The sequence below is a fragment of the Macaca fascicularis genome, chromosome 12 (assembly GCF_037993035.2).
Source record: "Macaca fascicularis isolate 582-1 chromosome 12, T2T-MFA8v1.1".
NCBI lineage: Eukaryota > Metazoa > Chordata > Mammalia > Primates > Cercopithecidae > Macaca > Macaca fascicularis.
The window spans coordinates 2884865-2904843 of record NC_088386.1 but is presented as its reverse complement, the minus strand read 5'-3'; the positions used below and the strand labels follow the sequence as shown (position 1 = coordinate 2904843).

Sequence of the window (19979 nt, the reverse complement as noted above, 5' to 3'; positions counted from 1 at the left end):
ATTGGTCTACTCCTGGGGAGACAGAAGGAAAACCCTGATCCTGAACCCCCAGATGCCATCCACCAGGCCTGTCGCCCCCACCCAGCAGCAGCTCCTGAACCCCCAGATGCCATCCACCGGGCCCGTCCCCCACCCAGCAGCAGCTCCTGAACCCCCAGATGCCGTCCACCAGGCCTGTCGCCCCCACCCAGCAGCAGCTCCTGAACCCCCAGATGCCATCCACCGGGCCCATCCCCCACTCAGCAGCAGCTCCTGAACCCCCAGATGCCGTCCACTGGGCCAGTCTTCCCACCCAGCAACAACTCCTGAACCCCCAGATGCCATCCACCGGGCCTGTCCCCCACCCAGCAGCAGCTCCTGAACCCCCAGATGCCGTCCACTGGGCCCGTCCCCCCACCCAGCAACATCACTGCGGGTGGGTTCCTCAGAAAGCAGAGCGGAGCAGGCCTCTCTGTGCACCACACCGCAGGCCTGAGCACCTCATTCTCATGTGTAAAATGATCCGTGGTCTCGTCGTTCCCAGGGACACAACCAGAATGCTAAGCAAGGCTTGTGAGGCTGTGGGGACCGAGCCTGGTGGCTCCTGCGGCCTGTCACGGTTCTGCCTCTCTACACATGGACTTCCCACGGATGCAGCACCCCTGCTCCCCCACTTCACAAAAACCCAAACTTCATTTCTTAGAAATGTAGCGTTCTGTAAGGTCTCACACCCACAAAAGGGTAGACACGGTGTTTGTGTAGATTCCGCATCATAATCATGAAATACTCCTGCACCTGCTACCAGCTCCAGAGCCACAGCCAGGCCGCTGCTTCACAGTCGCCTCCACTCCTTGTGCACCCCCAGCTCTCTGACCCCGTCTTTTGGCAAACTCCCACCCAGGATATGCACCTCTCCACAGGCTGGGCTCTGTGCTCCTCCGAGAATAGGGCCCACAAGGCCCACAGCTGCACGGGCAGCCCCCAGGGCAGCCCGGCCTGTGCGCCTGTTCTCCTGCATGGGTGCCCACGCTCCAGTCTACTTCCTTGTTATCTCTGCTTTCCTCAAACCACTCTCCCTATCAGAGGAGCGCCCAGAGCAGCCTGCAGCGCACCTTCCACCCTCCTACAATGCCATCTGCCTGCACCCCTGCTCCTCCTGCACCGAGGGCTGTGCAAATTGTACATCAATAACTGACTTCTAAAAATAAGCAAGTCGAAGCAGGAGACACGTGGTATGTTACCATTTGTATAAAATAATAATAAAAATAGCTACAAATTTAATGAGCCAAACATCCAGCCAAATTTAAGGAGCCAAAACATTCTCTGCTCCTTTCCATGTCTGTTCTCATCACCTCCCGCCAGTGCCAGGACCTTCTCCGGCATTGCTCCCCTCTTTCTACACCATCACGTTCTCCTGCTCTCCTTGAAGGCAAACCAGCCAGCAAGAGAGCAAATAGACAAAGCCGCCTTCTTGAGTGCCCTTCCCAGGCCTGCTCTCTCACCCACATCTTTGCTCCCCTTTGCAGCAACACTTCGGAGCAGCTCTGGCCCTTGCTGCTGTCTCCAGCTTCTCTCTCTCATTCCTTCTTAAGCCTGTTCCATCAGGAATCCGGCCCCACCACGCCCCCAACCCTGCTGGGATTGCAGTCACCTCCAATCCAGAGGTGATGGCCTCCCTGCTGCACCCGAAGGCTCCTGGGCGCTGAAATAACTTCGTTACCTGATTGGGGGCTCTTGGCCCTCTAGTTCCTGTCCACGGGTAAGTCGCCTCCCGCTGCACTAGCACCATTTATCTTAATTATTCTGACTTGGACATCTGGTCTCTGGAAGGTCAGCTCGCAGTGCCCCCCACCCCCGGTGTTGCTTTGGCTCCCTATGGGCGTCTCCATTTCCACTTAAGAATAACCCTGTGGAGTCCCACAGACATCATTGTTGGGATTGAAATGATGTGGAATCCTTAGATCAATTTGGATGAAACTGGGAGTTTTGTGTTAGGGACTCTTTCAGACCATCTGGGACTGCTGTTTTTCTCCATGAAAAGATTTTAAACCGATGTTTTCATTTTCTTTTTTAGTGATCCAGGGTTTCTCTTTCGGTGTCTATTTAATTAGCTTTATTTTTCTGGGAATTTGTACATTGTTCATTTGCTTTACTATTTTGAAAATTTCTGCTGTATCTGCCATTCCGCCCCATTATCAATCCTCCTCTTTTTAAATGCTTGATTATGCTTGCCGGAAATTTGGCTATTTTATTTCTTCTTTCTAAGAAACAACTTTTGGCTTTTAAAAAATTGTGTGTTCTGTTTTATGTTTATTTTCTATTGCATCAGTTTCTGCACTTACTGCTCTTATTTCCTTTCTTCCTCTTAGAGTATATTTTTGCTATTTTTCTAACCTCTTTGGCTGGATGTTTGGCTCATTAAATTTGTAGCTATTTTTATTATTATTTTATACAAATGGTAACATACCACGTGTCTCCTGCTTCGACTTGCTTATTTTTAGAAGTCAGTTATTGATGTACAATTTGCAAACAGTAAAATTTATCCCTGAAGCGTGCTCACGTCACTGAGTTTTGACAAATATCAACAGCCGGGTAAACACGACCGCACGCAAGATCTAGAACATTTACATCACCCAAAAGGTTTCCTCCTCATCCTTTTGCAGTCAATGCCCTGTTTCCACCCTACCCCTGGCAATCATTGGTCTGATTTTTTTCCCTGAATTTGGCCTTTTCCAGAGTGTCATATAAGTGTAAACTTGTATATTATTTTGTGTTTGTTTCATTTCATTTACAATAACGTCTATGAGATTCATCCGCGTCATTGCATGTATTCCTAGTTCATTCCTTTATATTGCTGAGTAGAATTGCATTGTTTGCCTATACCACACATATTTTTGGTTTTATCATTTGATGGACATTTGAGTTGTTCTCACTTTTTGGCTGTTATGAGTAAGCTGATATTCATGTGAACATATGCTTTTTTCTTTTGAGTAAATCCACAGGAGAGGCATTGCTGAGTTGCATGGCAAGTGTGTGCTATACTTTATAAGTAGCTGCTAAACTCTTTTCTAAAGCGGATGCACCATTTTGCACTCCCACCAGCAATGGATGAGAGTTTCAGTTGTTCCACATTCTTGCCAGTATTTGGTGTGGTCATTGTAGTTTTAGCAATTCTGGGGGTGTGTAATTTTAGCAATACTTCATTATAATTTTAATTTTCTTTCCTTAATGACTAATAGTATTGTGCATTTGTATGCATTTACCATCCACATATAGTTTTTGGTGAAGTGTCCAAAATCTTTTGTCTATTTTCCATATTGAATTGTTTGTCTTCTTTTTATAAAGTTACAAATGTTCTTTCGATATTCCGGGAAGGTCCTTTATCAGATATATGTTTTGAAAATGCTTTTTTTTCCAGCTGGGCACAGTGGTTCACCCTGTAATCCCAGAACTTTGGGAGGCTGAGGCGGGTGGATCATCTGAGGTCAGGAGTTTGTGACCAGCCTGACCAACATGGTGAAACCCTGTCTCTACTAAAAATATAAAAATTAGCTGGGCATGGTGGTGGGCGCCGGTAATCCCAGCTACTTGGGAGGTTGAGGCAGGAGAATGGCTTGAACCCTGGAGGCGAAGGTTGTGGTGAGCCGAGATCATGCCGCTGCACTGCGCTCTGGTCTGGGCGACAGAGTGAGATCCTATCTCAAAAAAAGAAAATGTGTTTTTCCAAGTCTGTGGCTTGACTTTCCATTTCTTAAAACAGTGTTTTTCAAAAAACAGAAGGTTTTGATTTTGAGGAAGTCCACTTTATCAATTTTTTTTCATTTGTAGTTTTGTGCTTTTTTTTGTCCTGTTGAAAACATGTTTGCCTAATCCAAGCACACATGTTTTTCTCCTGTCTTTTATGAGGTTTAGGCTTTGGTTTTACATTTAGGCTTATGCTGTATTTCAGTTAGTTTTTTTGTTTTTTGTTTTAGGGATAAGGTACAGGGTAAGGGTTGTGGTGCATTTTTAAAATAAGGATGTCCTGATATTTCTGACTTTTTGTTGGAAAGAGTGAAATTTCCTGTTGAATTGCTTGGCATGTTGTTGAAAATTAATTGATCGTATATGTGTGAGTCTATCCCTGAGCTCTCAATTCAGTTATATTCTATCAATCTCTATGTCTCTCCTTATTCTAATACCACACTATTTTGATTACTGTAGCTTTTTATTTACTATTTAGGTCTGGTGTGAGAGTCCTCCCACTGTCTTCTTTTTTTTCTTCCAAATTATTTTGGGTATTCTGACATTTTTTGCTTTTCAATTTAAGTTTTAGAACCCACCTGTTAATTTACTTCTCGAAAGTCTATAGAAATTCTTAATGGGTTTGCGCTGAATTTATAGATCATTTTGGGAAGAACTGCCATCTCAACAACGTCAAGCCTTCCCACCCGTGCGTTCAATACTTCTCCACACATTTAGACCTTTTACCATTTCTCTCATCGATGCTTGGCAACTTTTAGCATACAAATTAGGCACATATTTTGTGAGATCTATTCCTAAGTGTTTGATTTCTTTTAATGCTATGGTAAACTGTATTTTAGAAAATGTATATTTTGATTTCCAGTTGCGTGTTGCTAGTTTGTAGATATCGGGTGAATCGTCCCTCCACGGCGGTTGCCTTCTCACCTCCTCGGCCTCCGAAGACAGTCACTCTGGGGTTCTTCGCAGTGGTGGACAGGAATCCAGTTCTTGTTCCTTGGAGTGGGGGCAGGAGCGGTGATTAAAACACTCTTCTCGTGTCAGTGTGTGTTCGCACTTTAAAAAGTCTTTCAATATTCTCACTCGAAAGGCTTTGATGAGGCCCTGCCTGCCATGGTGAGTTGAGAAGGACATGCCAGGCCCGTGGCATTCCCTGCTCCCTGCCTAGCCCTTCCCTGCCCTGGATTGGTCACAGCCCCGCCTCCCACTTTGGGTCCTAGTAATTCAGAGCAGAAAGTGCCAGGGGAGAAGTAAAGCAACAGCAAGGGCAGCAGCGGCCAATCCCGGGCTCAGGCCTGAAAGTGGAGTGCTTTCTTTCTCTCTTTCTTTCTTCCTTCCTTCCTTCCTTCCTTCCTTCCTTCCTTCCTTCCTTCCTTCCTTCCTTCCTTCCTTCTTTCTTTCTTTCTTTCCTTCCTTCCTTCCTTTCTTCCTTTCTTTCTTTCTTTCTTCTTTCTTTCTTTTTAGATGGAGTCTTGCTCTGTCACCAGGCTGGAGTGCAGTGGTGTGATCTCAGCTCACTGCAACCTCCGCCTCTCGGGTTCGAGTGATTCTCCTGCCTCAGCCTCCTGAGTAGCTGGGACTACAGGCACCCGCCACCATGCCTGGCTAATTTTTGTATTTTCAGGAGAGACAGGATTTCACATGTTGGCCAGGATGGTCTCGATCTCCTGACCTCGTGATCCACCCGCTTTGGCCTCCCAAAGTGCTGGGATTACAGGCGTGAGCCACCCTGTGCCTGGCCACGTGGAGAGCTTTCTAAAGCTTCTACAGAGAAGGAGGACATTGGAATGTGGACTAAAATCTGAGTCAAGTTATTTTACTTGGTTTGGGACAAAAGAAAATCCTGTTTTGAGACACATTTAAAGTGGGCTTGTTACAGAGACAGAGGTTTTGTGGTGGTCTGTATTTTCTAAGATTTGCATGCAAATCCACACTTGGGGGAATAAATACTAGCCCAGAAGAGCCCCGTCATCCAAGGCGGATCTCTTTCCTGAGCCTCACATCCCACCTTTTCCTTTGCCTGTTCCTCTGGGTCTCAGAGACACCCTGAACGGAGCTCATCTCCAGGCCGTTTGTCCTGGCTGGGATGCAGGCCTGCTGCTCCTCTCCTTGGTGAGGCCAACTCCCTCCATCCTCTCAGGCTCCACTCCACCACTCTCTTCTGGGTGGCACTGGGCCCCTCCTCATGTCCTTACCCCCTGCATCAACACTCCGTTGGAACAGACTGTCCACATGCTTGTCTCCCCTCTTGGAGGAAGGACTGGCCTCCAGGGGTGTCAGTGCCTCTACAGTGCTGGGCACACGTCAGCTCTGCTATATGGAAATAGGACACTAAAGGGCCAGGAGTGTCAACACTTGGTTGGACGGATCTCCAGACCCTGACGCCTCTGCACTGCAATCAAGTGTTCCTCTGGGCCTCCAGGTGCACACTCTGACAGCATGAGAGTTTTCAGGGACAGCCAGCTCGGGAGAGGCCAGGAGCAAGAGGGTGCTGCCAGGGAATTAATGTAAATGGAGCACAGCATGTGTCATGACAGAAGCCAGGAGGACCAGTCCTCTTCCCAGGGCCCCTTACAAGCTCCCAAGCTCTCTCGTGGCTGGTCTGTCCGATCCTCGCACAGTCTTGAGGAGTTGCTGGTAGTCTCATTCACAACAGGGAAATTTGAAGTTCAAGTCACACAATTACAAATGGGTTCACTGGGAATAAAACCTACATCTGGCTGTGTGTGGTGGCTCACGCCTGTAATCCCAGCACTTTGGGAGGCCAAGGCAGGTGGATCACGTGGTCAGGAGATCGAGACCAGCCTGGCCAACATGGTGAAACCCCATCTCTACTAAAAATACAAAAATTACCCAGGCATGGTGGTGTGCACATGTAGTCCCAGCTACTCAAGAGGCTGAGGCAGGAAAATCACTTGAAACAGGAGGCAGAGGTTGCAGTGAGCCGAGATCATGTCACTGCACTCTAGCCTGGGTGACAGAGCGAGACTCCATCTCAAACAAACAAACAAAACGAAACAAAAAACCCCTACATTCCTGCCTCTTGGTTCAGCGTCCTTCTTAGCAGCAAGCATGGGCTAGACTAGAGATGGGAGCACCGAGGCAGGGAGACAGACACAGGCTCTGATCTAGACGCAGCCTCTGCTGAGTCACTTGGCTGTGTGGTCGTGGGTGAGTGACGTTGTATGAGTCCCAGTCTCCCCCTCTGCAGAAGGGATGACCTTGTCAACCTCATAGGCTCACATGGATATTACTTGACACTCGGGCTCCGTTTAGGCACATATAGGAGCTCAGTAACATCTGTCATATTCTGGTTGCCACGGTTAAGCAGAGACATTGCCCGTGGGAGTTGTGCTGGTGAGTGGTGCCTGGAATGGTGGAAGGTGGTTGGGGTGGACATGCTGGCCTCCACAGCTGCAGAGAGAAGTAGGGGGCATAGCAGCTCTTCAAACACACCAAGTGCTGACGTTGGGATCGGGGATCAGGTGCACTTTGCAATTGTACCTTGTATCCTTCCAAAGTGCAGAGCTCAGATTTAGTGGCTCAGGAGCACCCAAAGGGCTGGAGGTGGCCTCTGGTAGTGAGGATGCCGCCCACATACGTTCAAGCTGTGGCTGGAGGAGCATTCACTGGGAATACTGGGGAGGGGGTTTTGGGTTTTGCAGGATGACGGAAACGGCCCCTGGAAGCCTTCCCAGACCGAACTTTCTTTTCCATTTCTATGCCAGGCTAAATAATGGCCCCAAAGGTGTCCACATCCTACTCTCTGAGAATGCGCTGGTTGCCTGGCAAGGGAAAGTGAAGGTTGCAGGTAGAACGAAGCCTACTCATCAGCTGACCTCAAGGTAAGGAGCTTATGTAGGTTATCTCGGGGGCCCCGTGTATAATCACAAGCCTCCTTGCAAGTGGAGAGAGAGGCAAGAGCTGAGAGCTGGGTGTTGCAACGCGAGAGCGGCTCCACCAGCCATTGCTGCCTTGAAAGGGGAAGGGCCCCTGGTCTGAGAAACGTGGGTGGCCTCTGGAAGCCGGAAGGGCAGGAAACAGATTCTCCCCCAGAGCCTCCAGGAAGAAATGTGACCCAGCTGATGCCTTCCTTTTAGCCCAGGGAGGGCTGTTTTGGACTTCTCCTGCACTGTGAGAGAATGTATGTGGGCTGGTTAAAGCCACAGAATTCATGGTGATTTGTTACATTTGTCGTAGGAAACAAATGCAGTTTCATTTCCCACAAAGTTATAATAGAATTTTGGTTTTCCTGCCTTTAAAACCCACAGCCGAGATGGGCATTTCCAGGTTTTGAGCAAACACAGATGAATGACAGTGTTACAGGAAGTGAAGCCAGGGCCCTGGTGGCGGCTGAGCAAAAAGCAGCCTTGCCCTGGTGGTGGGTTTGGGCCAGTTCAAAGCACCCTATCGCTAAGCTCTACACACAATTCGGTAAATAACAAACACAATCCACAGATTGGTTGTGAAGCGTGGGATGATGAATAATTCATGAGCCAGCCTGGCAGCTCACAGCAGGGACCCTGGAATGTGGCTCCATTACTGGGAAGTAGGACAATAGGGCCTCAGGGCAGGAGGTTTCTTTGTCCTTTAGTCCCACATCTCAGCCCCTGCATGGCCTTTAGGACATGAAAATTGATTATACAAAACGGCGACATTTTTATCACATCTAACTAAAACAGAGGGAAAAACACCCAAGTCACAAACGCCTACTCCAGGAACTGTCTTGCAAGGTCAGTCCAAAACTGCATGCACGCATAGGCCTGATAAGACCCTAAGCTTTCAAGTTTGACTGGTAACTGCTGCCATCCTCCCTCAGGAGTCGCCAGCTCCTGCAGGACACCACCCCCACCAAGGAACGAACTTTCAGAACGGCTGTACAGAACCTTCCTCTCTTCACAACGGAAGCCCAGGTTTTCACTTTGTTCTTTGAACACACCTAGGGGCCACCCCAGTTTGTGTGTCCCAAGTGGCAATTCTTGTATATTATTCCCAAACAAACTGTCTTCTTGGAGATTCATCTCTCTGTATGTTTATTTCATGGTGACATGAACAGTGGCCAGAACACCTGCTCTGCTTGTCCTAGCAAGGGACCTGGGGCAAGTCACTGAGTTCTGGGACCTCATTTTCCTCCTAGAAAATTAGTGGGGGATAGCTCTTCCTCCAGCGGCGTGTGTGGAGTACTCGTGTGGAGTACTGCATGAGGCGTCTGGAGTGCTCATCAGGGCTGGTCTCACCCAGCAAGGGCTGCCGAGGGGTGCGCTGGGACGCCCTCTCCAACACATCCTGTGAGAGACAGCAGGATTCCGCCCGCCAGTCAAGCACTGACAGCCAGTGTGGGGGCAACAGATTTGGCCGTGGCTTATCCTCTGCTCTCTGGCCCTTCCTCCAGGCCTGTGCCTTGGATGTTCAAGCAGGGAGAGGCTTTGTGTCTACTGACTCTATGCCCCATGCTGTTCTGTCCACTAGGGGGTTTTCAAGTCCAGCAGTGACTCAGTTTAAGTCTTTAAAAACCAAAGGATTCCTTGATAGAACCCGTAATACAGGAAGAGGGAGCGACAGAAAAGAGGTATTCTCTCTTTCCAGAAGGTCTTGGACAGCAGGTATAGGTATGAAAAGTCAGCACGTCCCATGGCCCCTCAGAACCGTCCTTGCATGTCCATCCACATTTCCTTGCAAATCTTCGACAGGATGCAAGGCTGTGGGTGGCGAGTTTGGGCTCTGAGCCGGTCAGTTTCTCTGTGACCCAGAGACACCAGTGCAGGGATCCCTGATGCCATGGCCCTGTTCTCCCCTGCCGTGAGCAGGCAAGGGATCTCCCACGTGTAGTCGAGTGGACAGGTCACCTGCACAGCTGGCCATGGACTACAGGCTGCTTCTGCTGACCAGGAAGTGAGGCTGTATGTAAAGCAGGCTCCATGTCAGAGTCAGGACCAGCCCAGAGACCTGGGCTTCTGCCAAATGATGGACAGGTTGGCCAGATTTCTGTGCTCTGGGAGCTGGTCCCAGAGGTTTCCAGCATCAAGGATGTTTCTTTTACTTTCCTGGTGAACAAATGCAGCAACGTCATCATACAGAGTTCCCCGTGACCCAGGATCCAGATGCCTCCTGGTGATGGAGACTCAATGCTGCTCCGCTCCTTGCCAGTGTAGATGGCTCTGATGTGCTGACTTTTCTCACCGATACCTGCTGTCCAAGACTTTCTGGAAAGAGGGAATGTCTCTTTTCTCTTTCTCCCTCTTCCTGTAATACAGGTTCTATCAAAGAGCCTTTGGTTTTTAAAGACTTACACTGAGTCGCTGTGGGACTTGAAAATCCCCTAGTGAATGAAACAGCACGGGGCGTGGAGTCAGGAGACGTGAGGCCTCTCCCCGCTTGAACATCCACATCTGCAGGTGGCTCTGGGCCAGGCAATTGCTCTTTCATCTGCATACAGGGCCAGGAGGGCCTGCCTACCTCATGCACAGAATTGCTGAAGGTCTTGTGCATCTTTGGGGACATGTCGAGTGCTGGACAAAGACAGACTCAGAGAGGGTAAGGGGAGAGAGATTGGTGGGGAATTAGGGCATTTGTGAGGGTGGAGACGTGGCTCGTGACAATCTTCCATTACACAAGGCCCACTGAGTGCCTGGGGCTTTCCATACGCTGCCGCCTTTAAATCTTTTACTTTCCTGTGTTTGAGGACACCTTGTCCCCACTTCTCAGATGAGACTCAGAAACAGATGGAGGTTTGCGAGTGAATGGCAAAGGTGGGACTTCAAAAACAGGCTTATCTCAGGTCCAGATTCATGCTCATGGCCTCTACCCAATTGTTAGGAATGGAATTGTTTCCACCCCAAATTTCTTTCTTAAGGCCCTAACCTCCAATGTGACTGTATTTGAAGATGATAGGGGCTTTAAGGGGATGATGAAAGCCAATGAGGTCCTGGCATGGGGTCCTACTCCAACCTGACCTGTGTCCTTGTAAGGAGAGACAGGGGCACCAGGGAAGGGTGATGTGAGGACTCAGCTAGAAGGCTGTCTACAGGCCCGGGAGAGGCTTCTGCAGGAACCAACACCGCTGACGCCTTGGTCGCGAGCTTGCAGCCTCTCGAGCTGTGAGACATGAAAAACAAACGTCTGTGGTCTGAGCCACTCATTCTGTGACGTTCTCTTACAGCAGCCTGAGTAGGCTAAGACACTGATAGTCTAGGCTGAAGGGTTGAGTGGTGAGGCTGTATGGGCAGGCAGAGGCTGGACCAGGGACCTTCCGATGCCACCTGGACCCAAGGCTTGGGCTCCCTAGAGTGGGCAGAGAGGTGGAGTCCCCAGAGACTCTCTCGAGGCAGATTGACAGGTTCCTCCAAGACCTGCTGACTGAGAATCTCTGGGGTGAGCCCAGAGGCTGGGGACAATGTCAGATGGTGGCATTTGCATCTGTGTTCCATTGGGAGTGACGTGGCCAGATCTGGTTTCAGAAGAATCATCCAGACCGAGTGAAGGCCTCACCTAGGGAGTCATGTGGCTAGAGGAGGGGAGGACAATCAAGGGTGTGTGTCTCCAGTCCACCAGGGCAGAGACGAGGCCAGAACTGGGAGGGCAGCAGGGGGACTGGTGAGAGGGATGTTCTGAGGCAAAGTCAATAAGCTTGGAGTCACATTGAGGTGACAATTTCACCTCTGCCACTTAATTCTTGAGTGAGTTTACATAACCCAAATGTCAACGTTCTCAGTGTAAAATGGAGTGAAAATATGTCTTCGATGGGACCGTCATGAGGTCCACGTGAGGAAAGTGTGTTTGCAGGGTGCAGTGTGGTGCTTGGCACTGAGGAGCTGTTGGGTGCATGCTGGCTTAGATCACTGCTCCTGTTAAAATAAACACTTTTATTTGGTACCATGTGATCCTCTATCAGGTTTTTTTTTTCATCTTGGGAGAGTGGTCCATGTCCTGGAATGCAGATGACCAATTCAAAGTGCATGCACGGCCACCGTCCACCCTCACCTCCAGGTGGTGCAAACCGCTTCAGGCCCCTTTCCTATAGATCCCAGGCCTGACTTTGCCTGAGAGCATCCCTCTCACCAGTCCCCCTGCTGCCCTCCCAGTTCTGGCCTCGTCTCTGCCCCGGTGGACTGGAGACAGGGACCCTTGATTGTCTTCCCCTCCTCTAGCCTCTTAGTGCAGCATCGTGGAAAGCCACTGTTAGTCAGTCAGGAGTGGAGACATCCGCCAGCCCCAGTACCAGACCTTTCACTAGCCCAGTGTGCTGCTCCCTTGTCTCTGCTCCCAGATCCATCTGGGTCACAGGGAGCAGGAAGCCTGCAAACCAACTTGCCTTCCAGTTTAATCTTGCCAATGGGAAACCCTGGCAGGAGACTGGAAGGTGGAGGAAGAGAGAAACCATTTTATTTTCTTCCTGCCTCTTCTGCTGCCTCTTGCAGCTGTAGCAGCCTCTTGGGTTCCTCCCTAGGATGACCGATTCCAGTACCATCTCACTCATGGACTCTGGCTCAGGTGGTCCATGGGAAGGAAGGCCTCTTGTTGATTGCTGATTTGTGGTGATGGTTCCCACAGTCACAGCGGCAGCAGCAGCAGCACGTGCTCCGTAGCCTCAGAGGTGCAGTGATCCTGGGCTCTGGGATATGCCATTTTCTCTTCTGCTTCTCCAGCTCCTGGGATGATGACAGCTTCCCACAGTTCATAGTCTCCGCAGAACCTCAGTTTCCCCTTTGTAATTCTCCAGGCTTCCAACACTTTCGTAACTGGTTCTCCATATCAAATTCCTACTGTTTGAAATACCTGGTCTCTGTTGTTCTGACAGGACACTGAGCGAAGTGACCAGTACAAACCATGGGCAGGGGCTCACATGAGGCCAAGTTTGTCTATCACTAAGGTCCGAGATTAGGACCAGCAGGTGGCTCAGCTCCCCATGCTCATTCAGAGACCCAAGTTCCTTCCACACTGTTTCTTCCCCACTCCTTCAGCACCATTCTCATCTGTGTGACCAAGACTGGGTCCTAGCTCCTCCCATGCTTAGGTGTATAGGAAGAGGACCCAGATCAAGGAACAGCCAAGCCCCAGTTGTAAAGGCTTTGGTCAACAAGTGACCCCATGTCTTCTGCTCCCATTAGGGCCACCGGAGTGCAGGGGGAGCTGAGGTATGCGGTGTAGCTCTCCAGCCATTGCCAAGCTGCAGTCCTGTTGTTAGAGAGGAAGGGAAGATGGATTTTGGCAGAACCCACTTCCACCTCTGCCACCTGAGCTTTGTGAATGCACACAACTCACTTAAGATACCTTCCTTGTAGGGTTGTGGCAATGGCTGAACGAGAATAGCATAAAAAATTCTTACCCCAGTGGTGGTATCAAGGAACCTTCAACTAAGGTCAGTGCTCACTGTCTACACCAGGACTGACTGACCCCCAGTGGGTCACAGTGACTGTGAGTGAACCTGGGCTTCTGGGGAAGGACCCAGAGATGCCTGCATCTGCTGCCTCCTGCTGACAGCCACAAGTTCAACCTTCAATGTGAGCAAGGAGGTGACGTCTCCTTTTGTCTACTCACTCATAAGCCCTGGTTAGCATCTTTGTTGCCTTATAGTTACAGGCTGCTTTCAAATTGGCGTTCAGGACAGGCAAATTACACCCTGTAATGGAGCAGATGGTAGGTGAGGACAGAGGCTTTCCCCAGCCGTCACTGGTGGCTGAGCCAGGTCCTAAAAAGTGTCATCTGTCATTCCTTTTAAAGGGCTTCTATTCCTGTGTGGCTGGAAACTGGGGAAACCTGGCCTCTGGACGGCTCCCAGTCAGTAGTCACGTCCCAGTCCCAGGACGGCTGAGGGTGGTTGCCATGGCAGTGGACTGTGCTCCTTTCTTGCTTTCAAAGGAAGCTGGGGCTGCCCAAGACAACGAGGGAGCCTCCGTCTTGGGAGGTTGGAGGCCTTTGTTCCTTTCCCACTCCTCTTCCCCCATCCCCCCAGAGAATGCACAGGACCTCATTAAGCTGCTTCTGTCTTGCATACTATAATTTGGGTAACAAAAGCGGCTCAAGATGGATGGAAGCCATCACAGTTCCTGGCACCATGGCCCAAGGATGAACTTGCTTCTCAGGGTCTGATTGGTTCTCTCACGAGTAAGCTCACAAAGTCAAGTTTGAGTCTACTCCTGTGGGTAGAATGGTTCTATTTGATTGGTCTTATTTTAGGGACCAACTACCTAACTAATCAATTAACCAGCTAACTTTCTTTCTCCCTCCTTTTCCACCTCTTCCCCTTCCCTCCCTCCTCCACCCTTTTTCCCTCTCTGCCTTCTCCTTTCTCCTTCTCCACCTCACTTCCCTCCCTCAGTTCACCCTCCCTTCCTCCCTTCCTGCCTCTCTCTCTCCTTCCCTCCCCTCCTCCCCGTTTCTTCCTCTCTCCCCTCCCCCTCCATTTTTCTCTCCCTCCCTCCCCTTTCCCTTCTCGCCCCTCCCCTGGCTTCCCCACCCCTTCCAGCTCTGCTCTGGCTGAGGTTATGGAAATACATAAATAACACTTGAGCCTTGATCACCACCTGGAGTTGGAGGAGACATAGCAGGACACATTCATGATAAGAATCTGTAAGTGTTAGGATGGTGTTTCCCTGGCTGCTGCAAGGGCTCAGAGTGGGAAGGACCACACAGAGCTGAGATGGGGTCAGAGGTGCCCTGAGCTGTGCTGAGTCTGCATGTGTGTGCCTGTCTCCAGGGGGAGCAGGACAAGCCCAAGGCATGGGGTTGGGGCAACAGGAGGTTCCAGTCAAGGAGGATATGGGATGAGGCTGGGGAGTGTGGCAGGAGAATAGATCTTGGAACCCCCAAATCACTAGCTAAAGAGAAAAATCCAGCTGGGAACTGCTTAGGGAAAACCTGCCTCCATGCTATTCAAAGTCATCGCTCTGCTCACTGAGATAAATGCATGTCTGATTGTCTCTTTGGAAAGGCTAATCAGAAACTCAAAAGAATGCTGCTTGTCTCTTATCTACCTACAAGGTGGAAGCCCCCTCCGCCTTTCCTATGGAACCAGTGTTCCTCTTACACGTGTTGATTGATGTCTCATGTCTCCCTAAAATGTGTAAAACCAAGCTGGGCCCTGCCCACGTTGGGCACCTGTCGGCAGGACCTCCTGAGGCCATGTCACAGGCGTGTGTCCTTAACCTTGGCAAACTAACTTTTCTAACTTGACTGAGACCTGTCTCGGGTATTTGGGGTTCACAGGAGTGTAGCAGGTTCCAGCCCCCAGAGAGGGTCAGTGGAAGGCACTTGGGCCCTAGCCTCATGGTACCAGGGAGCCACTGAAGGGTTGTGAGCTGAGGAGGAGAGCTGCAATCAGATCTGGTGGCCATGTAGAAGAGGGACTTGAAGGATTGGACTGGGGGTACAGGGGCCAGTGGGATAGTCTGAATTCCATGGAGAGGATGACAAGGAGGACAGGGGTGGTTGGGGGCCAGCAGGGGCAAACGGTTCCTTGCTCCCTCTACTTATTCGTCCAACAGGAAACAGAGCCTGTCAGGAGCTTACCATCTAATCCTTCACTGCCTGAGAGGAGATGAGAGCTGCTATTCCCACTTTAAAGATGAAGACATTGAGCCTAGCAGAGATTGAGAAAAAACAATCACACAACTAGGAAATGGCAGCATAACAACAAAAATCCAGGTAAGATTTTCCCCCCAAAGTCCATGGGCCATGTGGGAATGGACATTTCCATGGTCCTGCCTCCCATTCTCAGTAAATGTCCGCTGGAGAGTTGGGGTGAGCAGACAAATGCGCCCTGCGCTGCCCAGAGCAAGACCGCCCAGCCTCACGGCCTCCTGAGCCTGCCTGTCTGGGCCTGTGGTCCACAGCCCGGGTGCAGCTCCCCAGTCTCTCCTGGTCTCCAGCGAACCCACACATCTCATTCTGAGGGCCCCAGCTTTCAACAGTACTTCTGGGGAGTTGTGGGCTAATTCGTCAAATTTAGGAATGTCTGGCTTATTTCATTCTCTTCCCAAGGGATACCAATTCTGGAAATTAAAATGGCCCTGGCTCTAGAAGGCCCCTGAAGATTGAGGCTAATGTGGGAATTTCAGGACTTGGGAGGGAGCTGGTGTGGGTGTGAGGGCGGTGGGTCTTCTCTCTCACTCTCTCCTGCTTTTCCACTCATTGTACCGTGAGATGTGCTTAATGTCATGTTGAATCTTAACCCAGTCCAGGAAGGCAGGTAGAATGATCCCCATTTTACAGATGAGAAAACCAAGGCAGAGAGGGGATGTATAGCTCAGCATCACCAGCTATTAAGCAATGGTGCCAGGATTCAGTCCTACCACAAAGCGTCAGTGGCTGGGGTGATGCTGACCTGCCACCCACTCCTGTGCAGGCAGCACTGCAAGTTCCCGTGAGGCTGGTGTCCCAGAGCACCTGCAGTCTGGAGTCCATTCCAGCACCTGGTCCTACTCCAGGACATACAACTTTATGTAGGATTTTCTCTGTCACCGCAGATGCCAGCTCTGTGAGATCATAGCCTAGGTCTGCTTCCTCCTTACTACCTCCTTCAGGGCCTACCAAAGTCTGAGCCTTACAGCAGGTGGGGATGAGGACGGCATCCCCTGGAATGGGAGCTGCCACCCCAACCCAGAGGGGACAGAATTGGGAGAGTGTAAGTGTCCAAAGAGATCCACAGAATGCACGCCTTGGCTGAGTGACACTGAACACTGATGGCCTATGATCCCCACCAGGTGGCTCACTGGGTAACTGTTGACCCTGAGGCCCTTGCAGCGCCCAACCTGCAGTTCTAGGGCCCGTGTTCCGAATGTGCATCCGGGGTGAGCACGTCCACCCCGCCTCAGCATGGCTGAGCATATGTCCTTTCAGGGAGTAGCGTATTTCCAGAGACGCTCAACTGCAAAGGCGGTCCTGGAATTTAAACATGTTGAGAGCTGCATGTTATGAAATTAGAGCAGTGTTTCTTTCCCATTCCCATTATCTCCTTTCCATAAATGAATCTGCACGAGAGGCTGCGATTCCTGTCAAAAAAGACTCGGCGCTCATCTCAGTGTCAGGGGCTGCAGTCCAGCCAGCACTGTGAGTTCCCACCCTCGCAGCCTTTTAATAACCTGACTTTCGAAATTTCCTGGTGGACGTGGCCTATGAAACCCAATCTACATCCCAGGACAGACCTGGAAATTTGAAAAAGACTGTCTCTCTCATCATTTTCAAAGAGAGTAATTCACTGAAAAACTTATGTGCTCGAATCAAACCTCTTATTGTGCTTCTGGAGACACATCTTTGGAAATTCCCTTTGGCCAGAGACAGGTCTGGTTCCATTGAGAGGAGTCCTTGTCTGTCCCATGCCCATCATGATGCAGAAGGGGGTGGTGCAGAGAAAGAAGGGTGCCAGATCAAGGCAGAAATCCTTCCCTTTTGAGCCCCTCAACCCTGTTCTTAGGCCTGACCACCACTCCTCCAGTCTCTATTTCTATAATCTTGCTATTTCAGTATGTTACATAAGTGGAATCATGTGGGATGTCATGTTTTGGGATTGGGTTTTTTTTTGCTCAGCATAAATCTGTAAAGATTGACTTGAGTTGTTTCATGTATCCACAGTTTGCCCCTTTTTATTGCTAAGTGGTATTCCATGGCATGGAAATACCGATTTTTTTTTTTTTTTTTTTTTTGAGATGGAGTTTTGCTCTATCACCCAGGCTGGAGTGCAGTGGCACGATCTTGGTTCACTGCAACTCCGTTTCCTGGGTTCAGGTGATTCTCCTGCCTCAGCCTCCCGAGTAGCTGGGACTACAGGCATGTGCCACCATTCCTGGCTACTTTTTTATATTTTTAGTAGTAACAGGGTTTCACTGTGTTGGCCAGGATGGTCTTGATCTCCTAACCTCGTGATCCTCCTGCCTCGGCCTCCCAAAGTGCTGGGATTACAGGTGTGAGCCGCTGTGCCTGGCCTAAGGAGTATCGATTTGTTTAACCCTTTACCCACTGAAGAATATCTGGGTTGTTTCCAGGTTTTTTGTTTTTCTTTTAATTATGAATAAAGCTGATAAAACATTTGTGAATGGGTTTTTGTGTGAACACAAGTTTTGATTTTTCTAAGTTACGAGCCTAAGTAAGCAGTGGCTGGTTTTTATGATGGCTATATGTTTAGTTTTCAAATTGTCAAATGATTATTAAGTCGAATTTCTGGAGTTGCTGTCTTAGTTTACTCTCCTACCAGCAATGTATGTGTGCTGGTCTCTCCACACATTCACCAGCATTTGCTGTTATCACTATTTTTTATTTTCATGCAGTGATATCTCACTGTGGTTTAAATGTACATTTTCCAGTGGTTAGTGATGCTGAACATATTTTCATGTGCTTTTTTGCCATCTCTGGATCCTCTTCAGTACATGTTTGTTCAGATCCTTGCCCATATTCTAAACAGTAAGTTTGATTTTTTTACTGCTGAGTTTTGAGAATTCTTCATATATGTCTGATACTAGTCCTTGTTAGATGTGTGGGTTGCAAATATTTTCTACAAGCACATAACTTGTATTTTCATCCTCTTAATAGACTTTTTCTCAGAGCTAACATTTTTAACTTTAATAAAGTCCAATTTATCATTAATTTACGTGAAGATCTCTTTGCCTAGCCCTAGATCCCAAACGCAAATATTTTCTTTTTTTTATAGTTCTATTTTTTTTTTTGAGATGGAGACTCACTCTGTCACCCAGGCTAGAGTGCAGTGGCACAATCTTGGCTCCCTGCAACCTCTACCTCCCAGGTTCAAGTGATTCTCCTGCCTCAGCCTCCCAAGTAGCTGGGATTGCAGGCGTGCACCACCACGCCCGGCTAATTTTTGTATTTTAAATAGAGACGGGGTTTCACCATGTTAACCAGGATGGTCCTGAACTCCTGACGTCAAATGATCCTCCTGCCTCAGCCTCCTGAGTAGCTGGGATTACAGGCATGTGCTATCATGCTCAGCTAATTTTTGTACTTTTAGTAGAGACACGGTTTTACTATGTTGGACAGGCTGGTCCCGAACCCCTGACCTCAGGTGATCTGCCTGCCTTGGGGCTCCCAAAGTATTGGGATTACAGGTGTGAGCCACTGTGCCCAGCCAAAATCTCCCACTTTATTGTCTTCTGACTTGTACATTTTTTTAACTAAAAGTCTTATGCAATTCCTGTCTTTGTTCCTCTGTATGTAATATGCTTTCTCCCTCTGTGGCTGCCTTTAACATTTTCTTTTTATAATTGACTTTCAACATTTTAAAGATGATATGCATGGATTTGGGGAGACGGTTTAACACATTTATTCTGTTTGGTGCTTTTGAAGAATTTGGGTCTGTGGCTTGGTGGCTGTTATTAACTTTGCCTATTATCTTTTCAAATATTTTTGCTGCTTGGTTTTTCTCTCTTCTCCTTCCAAATATACATATGCTAAACTGTTAGATATTATCCTACAGCTTTTGGATACTGTTTTTATTACCACTACTTTTTTGTGTGTATGTTTTAGTTTGCATAATTCATAGTGACTTATCTTCAAGTTACTGATTCTTTTCTCAGCTGTATTGATTCTGTTACTGAACCCAATAAAGCCTCTTTCAACTTTGTTATCATGCTTTTCATTTTTCACGTTCTCATTTGATTATTTCCTGTAATTTTCATATCTCTCTTGAAGCTCTCCCTCAGATCATGCATACCATCTAACTTTTCCACTTGAGATTTTAACATGTTAATTATATTTATTTGAAATATTTCATGTAATAGCTTCAACATTTGTGTCATATCAAAATCTGGTCTTGTTGATACTGTTTTTTCCTCTGTGTTTCTTTGTGTGTCTTACATTTTTGTATAAGAGCCAGATATCTTTAACAGAACAACAGAGACTTATGTAACTAGTGTTAATGCTTGGAAATGGATATTCCTCTGTTTTGTTTTTGGCTAAGACTTTAGTGTAATAATTTGAGTAAATCTGGTCATAAGTTAAGCTGTGGTTAGGTTTTGTTATTGTTGTGTTCATGCTTAGTGCAATATGAGTTTCAAACTCTTCTCTGTTATCTTGTTTTTAGGGTAGGGTTCTCACATTAGTGAACACTCAATCTTTAGAAATTCATTAAAATTTGTAAATAAACTCTTCTTTTACAGTGTCCATTGTCTGTGGCTGCTCCTTTCCTTGGAGGTGCCTATGTTCCTTAGATTTTGGATTATTTTTCCTGCAGTCTCAGCTCTCTGATTTATTCAAGAAAGATTGTGATTTTTGCAAATTATCCAAATTTTTTTGGTTGTAAGATGAGAGCAATG

General features: G+C 48.5%; 1 long non-coding RNA gene across 3 annotated transcripts in view; it reads left to right on the top strand.

Moving 5' to 3' along the window:
* Nucleotides 1-1048: 1048 nt before the first annotated feature.
* The window catches only part of LOC102121357 (uncharacterized), a 134456-nt gene continuing 115525 nt past the window's right edge, over nt 1049-19979 (top strand). For 2 of the 3 annotated variants that reach the window (XR_010579825.2, XR_010579826.2), the window contains exons 1-4: nt 1299-1738; nt 7449-7565; nt 14039-14289; nt 15204-15363. This is a non-coding gene — a long non-coding RNA (uncharacterized lncRNA). Of the gene's footprint in view, nt 1739-7448; nt 7566-14038; nt 14290-15203; nt 15364-19979 lie in introns of all 3 variants that reach the window. The other variant, XR_001483807.4, reaches the window with a different exon arrangement.